General features: G+C 34.3%; 1 protein-coding gene across 1 annotated transcript in view; it reads right to left on the bottom strand.

Annotated features, from left to right (window-relative positions):
• The window catches only part of CTNNA3 (catenin alpha 3), a 1,693,405-nt gene that overhangs the window by 179,535 nt on the left and 1,497,765 nt on the right, over positions 1-16,105 (bottom strand). The window lies entirely within an intron of this gene.

The following is a 16,105-nucleotide window of genomic DNA, read 5'->3' as shown; positions in this document are numbered from 1 at the left end:
AGGAAAGGATCCAGTTTCAGCTTTCTACTTATGGCTAGCCAATTTTCCCAGCACCATTTATTAAATAGGGAATCCTTTCCCCATTTCTTGTTTCTCTCAGGTTTGTCAAAGATCAGATGGCTGTAGATGTGTGGTATTATTTCTGAGGACTCTGTTCTGTTCCACTGATCTATATCTCTGTTTTGGTACCAGTACCATGCTGTTTTAAATTGAAATAGGCCCCAGGAAATCTTACGGCACTGATTAAGTAAAACTGTCACTTTCCAGTTTGGTCATCAAATATATCATCCCTCCGTCTATTACACACAGCAGTTCTGTCACAAATCTTGTTTCTACTTACAATTAATTAAGCAAAACTAAAATGTTTAAAGCTACTACAAATCAAATTTAATTTAAATGGCTATAATAACTTAAACAGAGATAAATTAACTGACTTTCTTATGCTTCATTACTTCCTCTAATTCCTTTTAAAACATTTCTGTAGAAGTTCTGAGGATGAGGAGACAGGGGTGGACCAATAAAATCTCAATTAAACTACCAAAGGTGGTCCCAGGACCAGTTATTTCCACTTATTCCATTCCCTTTGCCACACAGACACTTAAATGTGAATTTTAAAGATAGATATGTTACAATTTTCAGAGTCTGATTTATCTTAAAACTTTAAACCATATGACATTTCTTATATAAAAATGTAATCTTGATCTAGCGGCTTAATTAAAAGGATGGCTGCATTATAAATAGTAACTCAATTATAAGTTTAAAATATGTCTTGTAGTATAATCTAATGATTGTACTGTTCTCCCCCATGGGGCCTTCAAATTCACACAAAATAATTCTATGCCTTGATAGAATATTCTATTTTTTGTTGTTGCTAAGACCATTTATTTTTGTTACTTCATGACTTCACTGCATTTTATTGCATTTCTGTTATTTCCTTTTTTACTGCAGCATCTCTAAAAGCTCTTTCTACAGTTTGGGCATAGAATTGAGGGCAAAATGGAATTTATCACAACTAGCTTGAGCACTTTTTCTTAAATTGAAATCAGATTACACAAATGCTTATGTTTTGTTTCCATGGTTATGCAAGAAAATAAATTTTAGTAAATTTTACAACTCTATGCAGAATTTATATATGTATTGCTTTTATCTTTTATTGGACTTAGAATGTTAGGAAACATTACTAAATTCTGAAAATGTTAGGAATTTAATTAATAATATATTTGTAGCCTAGACCATCTTAAGAAAAATATATGGTGCTGGTTGGTTAATTTCTATGTATTTATTTATTTATTTTTGAGACAGAGTTTAACTCTTGTTGCCCAGGCTAGAATGCAATGGCACAATCTCAGGTCACCACAACTTCTGCCTCCCAGGTTCAAGCAATTCTCCAGCTTCAGCCTCCTAAGTAGCTGGGATTACAGGCACCTGCCAGCATGCCCAGCTAATTTTTTATTTTTAGTAGAGACAGGGTTTCTCCACACTAGTCAGGCTGGTCTGAAACTCCCGACCTCAGATGATCCACCTGCCTAGGCCTCCCAAAGTGCTGGCATTACAGGCATGAGCCACCACACTCAGCCTTCTATTTAATTTTTTAATAGGTAGGCATTAATGCCAGTTAATGCTATATACAATGACATGTACGGAGAAGTCTCATTACCAAAATTGCCTGCTATTCCAGTATCCACTCCCCTTCCACACATATACTTTTAGGGAACACTATAATTTAGTTTATTTATTTTGGTATTTCTCTTAGGAAAATGTAATGAAATGTATATGTGTATCTGTTACAGGAAGTCAGGGACCCCAAATGGAGGGACTGGCTGAAGCCATGGCAGAAGAACATAAATTGTGAAGATTTCATGGACATTTATTAGTTCCCCAAATTAATGCTTTTATAATTTGTTACGTCTGTCTTTACTGCAATCTCTGAACATAACTTGTGAAGATTTCATGGACACTTACCACTTCTCCAATGAATACTTTTGTGATTTCCTATGCCTGTCTTTACTTTATCTCTTAATCCCGTCATCTTCATAAGCTGAGGATGAATGTCGCCTCAGCACTCTGTGATGATTGCATTAACTGCACAAATTGTTTGTAGAGCATGTGTATTTGAACAATATGAAATCTGGGCACCTTAAGAACAGAATAACAGCAATTTTCAGGGAAGAAGGGAGATAACCTTAAAGTCTGGCTGCCTGTGGGCTGGGCAGAACAGAGCCATATTTCTATTCTTTCAAAAGCAAATAGGAGAAATATTGCTGAGTTCTTTTTCTCAGCAAGAAACATCCCTGAGAAAGAAAATGCATTCCTAAGGGGAGGCCTCTGAAATGGCCGCTTTGGAAACATCTGTCTTTTACGGTTGCAGATAAGGGGTGAAATAAGCCCTGGTCTCCTGTAGCGCTCCTGTAGCGCTCCTATTAGGCGAGGAAATTCTCACCTAATAAATTTTGGTCAGACCAGTTGTCTACTCTCAAACACTGTCTCTTGATAAAACGTTATCAATGACAATGCATGCCCGAAACTTCATTAGCAATTTTAATTTCACCCCAGTCCTGTGATCTTGCCCTGCTTCCATTTGCCTTGTGATATTTTATTACCTTGTGAAGCATGTGATCTCTGTGACCCACACCCTATTTATACACTCCCTCCCCTTTTGAAAATCACTAATAAAAACTTGCTGGTTTTGCAGCTTGGGGGGCATCACAGAACCTGCTGACATGTGATGTCTCCCCTGGACACCCAGCTTTAAAATTTCTTTTGTACTCTTTCCCTTTATTTCTCATACCAGCCAACACCTAGGGAAATGGAAAAGAACCTACATGAAATATCGGGGGCTGGTTTCCCCCAACATGTATCACCTATACTTTTGTATAAAAGTAGCTTCTGATATTATGTATATACACTGTTCTCTCTCTTGCTTTCTTTAATAATATTTCCTTATGAACGACTCATATCAGTATATAGGCACCTTCATTCATAAAGGAGAACCTACAAACTACTATTATTTGTTGCTAGTTACCAGGAATCTAAAGAATAGTCTTTTAGCCATCCTTTGAAGTATATCAATATGCTGTTCAAGACACTAAAACCTGTAAGGGCTACTCCACAGCTCTAGCACATGGCTTTCCTTTCCAAGGTCCTTCTCCACACAAAGACAAAGGGGAATGTACATTAGCACCATATCACATACAGGTAAACTAAAGTGGAATAGAGAAAGCCTACGGATATGGAAGTAGCAGAGAGGCCCATGAAGCTGTCCTTATGCCACAGAGATATTTGCTTTGGTCCAGTGGTCATAGCTGCTTTGAATGTATCATTGAAAGGACTCCAGGAAAGAGTTCCTGGCACCCAAATATCTCTATATATCATTTATAGAGAAAGTGGGGAAGGGCTTCTCTACTCTAAATGACTATGTAAAAGTAGGTCCTTCCTGGTGAAGAATATGGTCTTGTAGAAAGAGGTAACTGCTGGTTCTCAATGCCTGATAATAGCAGGCTTTTTCATTGCACTAGCTTGGACCTGCTGAGCCAGCTTACTGCAAAGCAAATAAGAGGGAAGGCAATGAGCCTCCAGGGTCATCTGGGTTTGTTTCTCTTCATGAAGTGGTCTTTTTTTTTTTTTTTTTCATAAGCATTGCTGCTTATTCATAAATACATACAGAGATGCAGAACCAAAATAAGACATGAATACTGGTTATCAGCTGCACTCATGCACTAAATGGCTTTCTTTTTTCCTTTTGACATGGAGTCTCATTCTGTCACCAGGCTGGAGTGCAGTGGAACAATCTTGGCTCACTGCAACTTCCACTTCCCCATTTCAAGCAATTCTCCTGTCTCAGTCTTTCGAGTAGCTGGGACCATAGGCACATGCCACCATGCCTGGCTAACGTTTGTATTTTTAGTAGAGACAAGGTTTCACCATGTTGGCCAGGATGGTCTTGATCTCTTGACCTTGTGATCCACCTGCCTTGGCCTCCTAAAGTGCTGGGATTACAGACAGGAGCCACCGCACCCTGCCGAAGTGGCTTTCTTGTATCTCAGCCTTATATTATGAGATGAAAATTTGAGTCTTAGTAAAATTCAAAATACTGGCCCTTCCAGGTTATTTTCAAATGGCTGAAGCTAGTCAAACCAGGCGTAGCAACTGCCTCTGCTGAATAAAACATAACAGTGTAAATCTGAAATAATGAAACGAACTAGAACTGGCTCAGTAGAATATGATCTGGTTTACATTGAGTAATAGGTACTTTATTTAACAAGAATTACTCCAAAGTTTCATCAAGCATTCATTAGACCTCTTCTACTCTCTGGACACCACTTAGGATCTACAGGAATATGAATTGGAGTGCAGCATAATGACAATTACAGATAATAGGATAAGACAAATGGAACTCTGCTAATAAACCATATTTTTTTCTTTGTTTTCTGAGCCAGGATTTCACTCTCATAACTCAGGCTACAATGCAGTGGCATGATCTCAGCTCACTGCAACCTCTGCCTCCTGGGCTCAAGTGATCCTCCCACCTAGACCTCCTGAGTATCTGGGACTACAAGCCTGCACCACCACGCCCAGCTGATTTTTGTATTTTTTGTAGATACAGGTTTTCACCATGTTGCTCAGGCCAGTCTCGAACTCCTGAGCTCAAGCAATTCACACACCTCAGCTTCCCAAAGTATTGGGATTACAGGCATGGGTCACCACACCTGGCCGTAATACTATTTTTTTTTTAACCAACACATGGGAAAATATTAGTACTTAGGAGATCTGATAGAGGCAGAAGCAGTAAAGGACAGTTTGTTGAAATAATATGAAAAGTTTTCCTGTAGAATATGCAAATTTTGACTGGTTAGAAAGTCAGAAAGAAATTCTTTCTGAGGATATAAACCTTCTAAATTGTTCTTGAAGGTTGAAATTTTTTGGTTGCTGTTTGTGTTGCTTCATGTTTTAATTATTATTATATTTCTCTTGTTAAATCTTGGGTACAGGGAACAGTGTCATTAACAGAGAAGAATTTACAGGATTAACCTTAAATAGAAGAAAGCGGCTCTCATCTAAGTATTAAGAAATTGTCTCTGAAACAGTGAACTTATTGGTAATATGATTCAGGGACAGTCATTCTATGAAATATAATTAAACGCCCAATATTCTTCTTTTTTTAAAAAAAGTTTCTATTAGATCTATAATTCATGTTGTTTGTAACAAAAGTTGCAACGATTAAAAAGAAAAAAAGTAATATTTTACCACTTGTCTTCCTTTCTCAGTCCTTGAAATATAATCAAAATGATATGATACATAGCGTTCTCATTTTATCCAGGTGTTTTATGTATCTGTAGTATCATGTCTTTGTTTGCAGAGCAACAGATGACTCTCCCTCATTATTTTTAAAAGCTACATAATACTCCATAGAATAACTGTACCACGGTATTTCAGACAGCCTTTTGAGGGACACTCAGGTTGCTTTCAGTTTTATTTTTTGGCCGTTGTTGTGCCAGTGCTCTTAACAGTAGAAAAATACCTTTCAATATATATCTATATGTAGTGGCTGTTTTATATCTGTAATATATGTTTATAAAAGTACATAAAATATGTTTATATTAGTATGTATGTTTAGTATAGTATGTATAGTATGTATGTATAGTATGTTGTGTTTATATTAGTATGTATGTATGTATATTAATATGTTTATAAAAGTATGTAAGATGTGTTTATAAAAATTGAACTCTGGATTCAATTTATTTTGCATAGAGACTGCTAGTTTATTTATTTATCAAAAGCTGCATCACCATATACTTAGTCACACTAGATGCTATCACTCCCCCTCCATTTTTGTTCATCTGAAGGGTGATACAAGGCAACTCATTACTGTTTTATTTCCTATATCCTTGATTGTAAATAGAATTGAAACTCATATCCTTATTGCTCAAATATTTTCCTTCCCTGTAATTTACTTTTCCATTTTTCTGATGAATCATTTGCTTTTCTTAGTATTTTCAGGAGCTTGTCATATATTATGGGCATTAATGTCATGTCATTTACAATAAAAACATTTTTCTAGTCAATTTTTTGTTCTTTTACTCTGTTTATAGTATAGTATTGCCTATATTTTTAGTTATATTTTATGTAAACAAGTCCTGACTTATTTAAGAGAAATCTCACCACAAAATGTTACACAAATAGTATCTACTAGTTTTTTAAAATTATATATATATATATGCTGTGGTTTGAATGTGTTCCTTGAAAATTCATGTTGAAACCTATTCCCCATGGTGTTGGTATTAATAGGTGAGATGTTTGCAGAAGTGATTAGCCATGAGGGCTCTGCCCTCGAGGATGGGATTAGTGCCCTTATCAAAGTGGTTGAAGGAATCCCCTTGGCTCATTCTGCCAGAACACAGCATTCCCTCTTTTCATTATGTGAGGATACAGCATTTCCCGCTTCCTCCATATGAGGAATACAGTGAGAAAGTACCATCCCTGAAGCAGGGAGAGAGGCCTCATTTGACACCAGAGCTGCTGGCTCTTTGAACTTGCACTTCTCAGCCTTCAGGACTATGAAAAATAAATAAATAAATTATCCAGTCTTAAGTAATTTGTTTTAGCAGCAGGACCAGGTTTAGGCTAAGGCATTATGTGTGTATGTATTTATAAAATGTTGCACAAACAGTAACTACTAGCTTTTAAAACTCTCTCTCTCTCTGTCTATATATATATGCTATGTATATATGTATACTGACAGCTACTTATCACATTCAATAATAATTTTTAAATGGATTACAAATCTAAATGTACAATTATATATGTTAATTTTAACCTTATATGTAATGAACATGCTTTATATTTAGATATTTATGTATGTAATTTAACTATATATTTATAATTAACTGTAATTTAACTATGTAGTTAACTATACTTGTTATAGTTTATAGTTCAATTACAGTTAGCTATATAGTAAAATTATGTGCACATATATCTAAATATGAATAAATACATATATATCTAAAGCATATATATATAAAGCTAAATATAGTTAACTATACAGTTAATTATAACTAGTTATAATATATAATATACAAATATATATAACTCTATATTTATAGTTAACTGTAGAGTTAGCCATATTGTTAAAGTATATGCATAAATATATTTAAATATAAGGAGTGTTCATTATACATAAGATTAAAGTCAACATATATAATTGTACATTTAGATTATTAATTTCTTTAAAAATTATTATTGAATATGGTAAATGGGTATCAGTTTTTTGTTTTCCATGTAAATATCCAATTAAGCCAGCCATATCTGTTAACTAATAACTTTATTGGTTAAATGGGAGTGAATTCAATCAAATCATTTTGTGGAATTCACTATATAATTATATTTTTCTTCTTTTATTGTTTTTATCAATTATACTGTTAGTTTTTCTTACACTTTTTAAAAAAAGTATTTCTGATCACAAATAATATTGCACTGTAAAATTTGATATACTTTTACTTTATTTAGAATGGTAGCATTCTTAATCATAAGTAAAATTAGCTTGTAGTTTACATTCTTATGTATCTTTTTCAGATTATTAAAATTATAGTTCTTTATAAATTAAATTAAGCTGAGTCTCATCCATTCTTATAGTCTTTCACTTTAATAACAACGGAATAACCTATCTCATTACTATAGTAAAAAAAATTAAACCATAAAAATATTATGCCCTTGTATTTATTTGTAAAGGTAAATATTCTTCAATATATTTTTCCAAACTTCAATAAAACTTTTTCTTTTCCTTCTTCATGGCTTCTAAATGTCCTTGAGATAACAATGGAATTAGATTATTATTTCATAATCTTTCTAATCCACAATGAACTTATTTTGGTTTTCCTTTGTTTTCCATAACGGTTGATATGCTTTGGCTGTGTCCCCACGCAAATCTCATCTTGAATTGAAACTCACACAATTCCCACATGTCATGGAAGGAACCCTGTGGGAGGTGATTGAATTATGGGGGTGGATATTTCCTGGTCTGTTATTGTGATAGTGAATGAGTCTCCAGAGATCTGATGGTTTTAAAAATGAGGGTTTTTCTGAGCAAGCTCTCTTTGCCTGGCACCACCCCTGTAAGATATGACTTGCTCCTCCTTGCCTTCCACCGTGATTGTGAGGCCTCTCCAAGCATGTGAAACTGTAAGTCCCTTAAGCCTCTACTTTTGGAAATTGCCTGTCTCGGGTATGTCTTTATCAGCAGTGTGAAAGCAGACTAATACAATGGTGTTTGCCGAAATATATCTATTATGGTTTTTTTAAAAAACAGCTTAATTTTTTTTCTATTTTTTATTTTTAATTTTTGTAGATATATAATAGTCATACATATTCATGAGTTACATGTGATATTTTGATACCAGCATACAATGTGTAATGATCGAATCAAGGTAACTAAGATATCCATTATCTCAAGCATTTATCATTTCCTCACGTTGGGATCATTCTAAATATCTTCTATTTTGAAATATACAATAGATTATTATTAACTGTAGTTACCTTATAATGCTATTGAACACTACTTACTCCTCAGGTAAAACTATTTATCATTCCGTTTATTTTATTAGCTGTTTTCTAGTTCATTATGATCACATACTTTTGTTTTAAACCTAATTTCTTAAGGTAAAATTTATCTTTTAATACTTTTACTGAGGCATAATATTATACTATACAGTGTAGCATAAGTGTACAATACAATTATTTTTAATAAGGGCGGAGACTGTATTTCTTGAGTTGTTTCCCTTCAGTGGCTTCATTTATATATTAGTGGCCTAATTCATATATTTGCATTTCTCTTCTGAAGTATATATTGTATTTAATAAACTTTTAAAATACAATTATAAAATTGATTCATCAACTGAGCAAATATGTTTTATTCCCTCATAAGCTGTCAATAATTGTTTCAAGAGTTGGTAATATAATATGTATTCAACTGAGTGTCAGAAATAGACAAGAAAAGACTTAATTGTAATTCAGAATGTCATGTAGTTAAATTGGTATTTAGATAAAGTACTATGGGGACAATTTATAAGGGATTGGTTACTTGTAGTTTGAAGGAAGTGTGATGGGAGGGCTGAGATATATAAAGTTTTCACGAAGAAGCTCACATCTGACATAGCTTTCAGAGACTTTCTTAAAAGAGAAAAAGGGCCAGGCGCGGTGGCTCAAGCCTGTAATCCCAGCACTTTGGGAGGCCGAGACAGGCGGATCACGAGGTCAGGAGATCGAGACCATCCTGGCTAACACGGTGAAACCCCGTCTCTACTAAAATACAAAAAAAAAAAAAAAAAAAAAAAAAACAACTAGCCGGGCGAGGTGGCGGGCGCCTGTAGTTCCAGCTACTCCGGAGGCTGAGGCAGGAGAATGGCGTGAACCCAGGAGGCGGAGCTTGCAGTGAGCTGAGATCCGGCCACTGCACTCCAGCCTGGGGGACAGAGCAAGACTCCATCTCAAAAAAAAAGAGAGAAAAAGGAAAATGTTTTAACTAAAAAATGATAATAGTATGTGCTAATATTAGGAGTTATAATGACACATGGAATATCCATAGAATTTTGAGGATAGCTACTTCTGACGTTCTTCAATTTGTTTTCTTATGTTTGGTAACATGAAATTTAAAAAGACCAAATTCAAAAGTTTCATAACAAATGAATTACACGTGACTCATTTAGAAGAAGGGATTTCCGTCTCAAAAAAAAAAAAAAGAAGAAGAAGGGATTTCTTCACTTACAAATCTTTGGATTTCTAGAATGTACTAAAGATAGAAGTATCTCCTGTCTATATCTGATAAAAAGAAATGTACTTGCCTCTGTTCTTCAGCCACTGAAGGGAAACAAGAACGACAAGCTCATCCCTAAGGATGATACCATGCACCTTCCTAATAACTTTAAATGTCTTGACATATTAAAGTTTGAGTTAAGCTACACCAGTGTTAAAGTCACTAATCAATTCCTCAGTCACTTTCTATACATGCTTCAATTCTTTTTAAAATTAGGTTGAATCATAAGTTATAGCTTAATCATTGATTTAACTAGAAATGATAATCATCTGGGTCATATTAATATTGGAACACATAGATTGAATGCTATAGAAATAAAATTTATGTGACTACATTTCTGCCAGGGAACTCAAGGAGTCCTATAAATCATTATTTCAGATAATCCAAATAACCCAGAACATGAAAATCATACTGTATCTATGCTTATTTTGTTTATATAACCATGACAAATTATTTTTACGTAATTGGCACAGAATCATTTCATTCCTGCTGTAAAAGAAGGAAAATAAGTACCATTCAAAACATTCTACTAAACTTGACAGAAATATTAAGACAGAAGAAAATGTTTTCAAGATATTGAATTATGAATAAGCAGAATGCTAGAATAACCATGAAAGTTAAATATACATCCAATTTAAAAAGCACTTGGAAAAATACCAGAAAATAAAGATACAGACACTGATAATAGAGATATTAATCGTAAATGATAGACTATGATGGAAGTTGATAACTAATACAACTCATTAGCTAAATTATATTTCCAAAAGAGGAAGCAGAAATATACGTAATGGGACAAAAAGCAAAATAATGAAAACTAAGAATGTTCTAACAACACAAAGCATAAAAATTCTCATGTATACTTTCACAATATGAAGAAAACTAACAACAGATGTATTCTGAATTCATTGCATCAGAATGTGTTACAGACATTAACCAAAGTCTAATAATAACTAAAAATGATTTTAAGATGAGAAAGGGTGTAAAATTTTTTAAACTAAGATTCTTGGTAATTTGCAAAATGCTGTATGAACTATGCCTATGAACCTCAAGAGCATTTTTGAAATAAAAAAGAAAGTATGACTTTTTCCTATTATCACCTCTTCTGGCAATGCTGTACACCACCATGAGTTTTGACTGCGTTTTCCTGCCTTTTAAAGTGCCCTCCCGCAACTTTGTTATCCTCTCTCTTTACTGAGAGTAGTCCAATTCACTGAGCTCCAGGAATCTGTAAATACTTTTCAGCAAGTCATTGTTCAGTTTGAATTTCAAGCCATTATTTGCTCGAATATGTTTTTGTTCCCAATTCCCACTCTCACCTGGGACTCTAATTAAATATATGTTAAAAGTTTTCATATTATCTCGTAGACACTTTGGGCTCTGTTGAAATTTTTTAACTTTTTTTTTCTCTTTTCTGCATATTGATCTATCTGAAAGTTTAGTAATTATTTCCTTTGTCATCTTCATTCTTCTATAAAGCCCATAACATATGTTTCTTTTTCAAATATGCACGTTTCAGTATGTTTCAGTTTTATAATTTGCATTCAGTTCTTTTAAAATATTTTCAATTTCTCTACTGAGATGTCTTATTTATTGATTAAGTTTATTTTATTAAGCATAGATATATTGGCTGATTTATAGTCTTTATCTGAAATTTCAACATCTGGGTCATCTCAGGGTTGGACTCTGTTAATCGTTATTTTTCTCTTTGAATGCGAAGCTAGTCTGTATTGTATCCAAGTCATTAATTCTGCATTCTCTAATATTCCTCCAAAGAAAGTTACTATTTTTATATTAGAAGGCAATTAATTGGTTAGGCTTAAATTACATACTTCGTGTGCCTATGGTGGGAGACAGTCAAAATCTCAGTGTTGTTCTTTTAGCCTTAGCTGCAGATTGTTTTGAGTCTGCTGCAGACATGCTCAATTCACCTGTCAGCCTGAGAATTGGGCAAAGTATGAGAGCCCCCAATTTGGGGGCTCTTATCTTCCAGATTTCTCTTTTCTGAGATGCCTCTCCACCTTACTTTCTAGCACCTGCAGTTATCCCAGGCTCATTCCTGGATGTCAAGAGGACACATTCTCTACCATAGTATTAGTTATTTGCAGTCCACTGCACCTGCAGCCTGTCCTTATACTAAAACAAAAAAATGAGAACATATCCTATGCTGGTCCTGCCTTCTAAGTTTTGTATTATCTCCAAATCTGCCTCTGATATTTAATAATTTATTTACACACACACACACACATATATATATAATATAAATTACACATAAGTTTTTTTGTTTATAATTGTCATCTGTTGGTGGGCTGGACCATTTGAAGCTTACTTCCTTACTCTATCACACCAGAAGTGGAATTTTAGTAATTAATCTGAAGGGCTGCAATCTCTATCTTCACTGATAAGGTCAATATTAAACCCATACCTTTAAACACGGCTCAAAATACTTAGCAAATAAAAAAATGGTAGTCACTATTGATGGTAGTAATTATTGTCCAAGACTTGTGTTTTTTGGAGATGTTTCTTGCCCCCAAACATACCCAGTTTCAATTGGTTTATTTCTGGTAGTTAATCCTTGGTTCTACTCTTTTATTTATAATCCAGCAAATCGTCTTTGGACATATATTTGTAATTACTCCTGACTCTCAGGTCTCCTTATCAAGGATATTAGTCTACTCTAGACTTAAGCAATCAGCTCTTTTAACATTGAGCAACTAGAGTAAAATACACCTAATACCCACCCTCTCCCATACTACAGCAAGTCTTTTGGAATCTTACTTATATAGCACATTCATAAAAGACAGCCTACAAATATATCTTCTGCTGCAAAGGATGTTTGTTTTAGTGGGTCCTAAAAATGTCTTGATATTTATTTTCAAGGGTGGATTTTTACATTAGCTGTGGCTCTTACTTGCAAACTACTGTCATTGGCAACATTTTCCCATTTGCCAGAAGCTACTCACAATGACAATGGCTTCCACCAACAATTTTCGTCAAAGGCAAGTGATAATATATCTCGTTTTTAGAAATTCCCTGTAGTAGTTTCTGGCAATAATCTTTTCTCTCTCTACTTTTGAAATCATTCTTATCTATATATTTTTTTCCTTGAACAATTTATATGAAGTTCAATATTAGGAAAATGTTCTATTAATTTTTCAACACGCACTAGAAAGAAACATAACAAGATGGCCTGTTTAAGCCCCTAGTACAGCTATGGTAACCAAACAGTTCTTTTAGAGGAATATGTGCACATTCTCTGGAGTTGTTTGACAAACAGTTGACAAACATTTTCTATAAACAGCAAAATAGTAAATATTTTAGGCTTTGTGAGGCATACAATATATTCCACAACAACTCAACTCTACCATTGTAGCACAAAATTAGCCACTAAAACTTTATTTACAAAAATAGGTGGCAGGCAATTTGGCCTGTGGGCTGCAGTTTTTCAATCTTTGCTCAAGAGTGTAGTATGAAACAATTCTAATTTGCCACTGAACTTCTCCAGCATTTTTTTATGTGTCCCAAAGCAGACAGAAGTATAGAGACTCATAACTTAGAGAGAACTCTTGCATCTTAACAGTAACTTAACTATTTTATCTTAACAATAATTTCCTAGGTATTGACATGAGAACCCTTTATTTCAGTGACTCCGTAAGCCAAGTGACTAAGACGCTTGGCAAGAGATACAAACTACGGAATTTCTGCTGTCCTGCTCAACTGGAAATTCAGTGTTTTTGTTATACTTGTGCCACCAAATTAAATAAACTAAACATCACGTCACATTTTAATTTCAAAAGTGGCACCACTCTATAAAAGTTATATCTTAATCAGGAAATAATAAAAGAAACACCTGTGGCAAATGAATGGCAAACTAACCAATGGAAAAATGTCCAGAAACAAACCCACACACATTCCTGATCTATAGCAACAACAATAATATGAAGCTTTGGTGCTGTGGGGAGGGGAGGACCATTTTAATACATTGCACTAGGTCAAGTGGATATATGTATGAGGAAAACATCATCTAGATTCTCATCTCACACCATACACAAAAGTTAATGCCATAAAATGTGTTATCTGAAAGTAAAATATAAAACTACAAAGCTTTTAAAAGCAAACATTAGAGAACAATTCTATAATCTTGGGGCAAATAAAAAGTTGATATATTGAACTATATAAAAGTCAAGAACTTCAGTTTTTCAAAAGACATTGTTAATAGAGTCAATGAATCCACAGTGTGGGGAAGGTTTCCCAGAATAAAGAAGGAACTCAAAAAAAAAAAAAAAAAAAAAAAAAAAAATCAGTAACGAAAAAAAAACACAATAGAAAAAATGAATAAAAGATTGAAAAGACACTTTATCAAAGAATATATCCAAATGGCCAAAATAATATATTTTAAGAAGACTTCAAGTTAATTAGTTACCAAATTAAAGTCATGCTATACCATTACACATCCACCAGAATGGATAACGTACTCTGAAACTCTGAAAGGTAGACAGAAGTTAGACTGGTCAGGCATCTTGGGACCCAAGGAAGAGCATGATGGTGAATTACCTGAGTTTTTATTCTCCCTCATATATCCCAGACTTGGAGCTGAAGAAGCTGACCACAGGCCTAAAGAAGCTTGCAACTGATTAAAGAAAGGAAACAGGAGAGATCCTTGTGATAATGGAAAGGTTCTACATCTTGACTCTATCAAAGTAAATGTCCTGTGATTTTGTTGTGATATTGGACCACAGTTTACAAATATTGCCATCAGGAAAAAACTAGTAAAGGATTTGTGAGGCTTCTATTATTTCTTAAATTCACATGTGAATCTACAGTTAAAATTAGAAAGTTAATTTTAAATATTTATTCAATGCTTTCTGTATGCCAAGTACAATTATAGATGCTAGGAAACAAGCAGTGAACAAAGCCAACACCATCTCTTCAAGATGTTTGCAATCTAGTTAGAGAAACAGACAATAAACAAACAATAAAAATGTCAAGTGATGAAAATGAAGAAAAAAACCAGTAGTGAGCATATAGAAAGACAGAGGAGATGCTATTTTACATATGACATTCAATGATGCTAACTCTCATAAGGTTACCTTTATGTAAAACAACTAAAGCTCCACCAGGTATCCATGGAAAAAGCAAATCAGGAAGAAAAGAAGAGAAATTCCAAGACTACTGAGTTGGGAGTGGTCCTGGCATGGTCAAAGAATAGTAACTAGGCGTTTGCCTCCAAAGTGTGGTTAATGAGGTGGAGAGTGGTAGGATTTTGAGTTCCAACATAGTGGGAAGCCAGATCATATAGTGTCTTCACTCGTAAGGCTCAATTTTAATCTAAGTGTGTGGGAGGTGCTGGTGGAGAGGGATAACGTATAATTTTGAATAGGGCATTGGCATGTTCTGACATGTTTACATAAGGTGATTATGGCTGTTTTGTTGAGACTAGACTGATTAGGAGGATGTAACCTATTGATTTTCAGTTTTGTATTTCATTTGCATTTGGGTTTTTGTTTTGTTTTGTTTTCCTCATTTTTTTTTTTTTTCCATAAGTTATTGGAGTACAGGTGGTATTTGGTTACATGAGTAAGTTCTTTGTGGTGATTTGTGAAACTTCGGTGCACCCATCACCCAAGCAGTATATACTGCACCTTATTTGTAGTATTTTATCCCTCGCCCCCCTCCCATTCCTCCTTGCAAGTTCCCAAAGTCCATTGTATCATTCTTATGTCTTTGCATCCTCATAGTTTAGCTCTCACATATCAGTGAGAACATATGATGTTTGGTTTTCCATTCCTGAGTTACTTAGAATAATAGTCTCCAGTTGCATCCAGGTCACTGCAAATGCTGTTAATTCATTCCTTTTTATGGCTGAGTAGTATCTATCATAGATAGATGATAGATAGATAGATAGATAGATAGATAGATAGATAGATAGATAGATAGATAGATAATCACACTTTCTTTATCCACTCATTGATTGATGGGAATTCGCGTTGGTTCCACAATTTTGCAATTGTGAATTGCACTGCTGTAAACATGCATGTGCAAGTATCTTTTTCTAATAATGACTTCCTTTCCTCTGGGTAAATACCCAATAGTGAGATTACTGTATCAAATGGTAGTGCTACTTTTAATTCTTTAAGGAATCTCCATACTGTTTTCCATAGTGGCTGCACTAGTTTACATTCCCACCAAGAGTGTAGAAGTGTTCCCTGATTATCACATCCATTCCAACATCTACTGTTTCTTTGTTGTTGCTGTTTATTTGTTTGTTTGTTTTATTATGGCCGGCAATGGCAACCCCCTTTG

Source organism: Rhinopithecus bieti, unplaced genomic scaffold (genome assembly GCF_001698545.2).
Source record: "Rhinopithecus bieti isolate Rb0 unplaced genomic scaffold, ASM169854v2 scaffold_8307, whole genome shotgun sequence".
NCBI lineage: Eukaryota > Metazoa > Chordata > Mammalia > Primates > Cercopithecidae > Rhinopithecus > Rhinopithecus bieti.
This window is presented reverse-complemented; position numbering and strand designations above follow the sequence as displayed.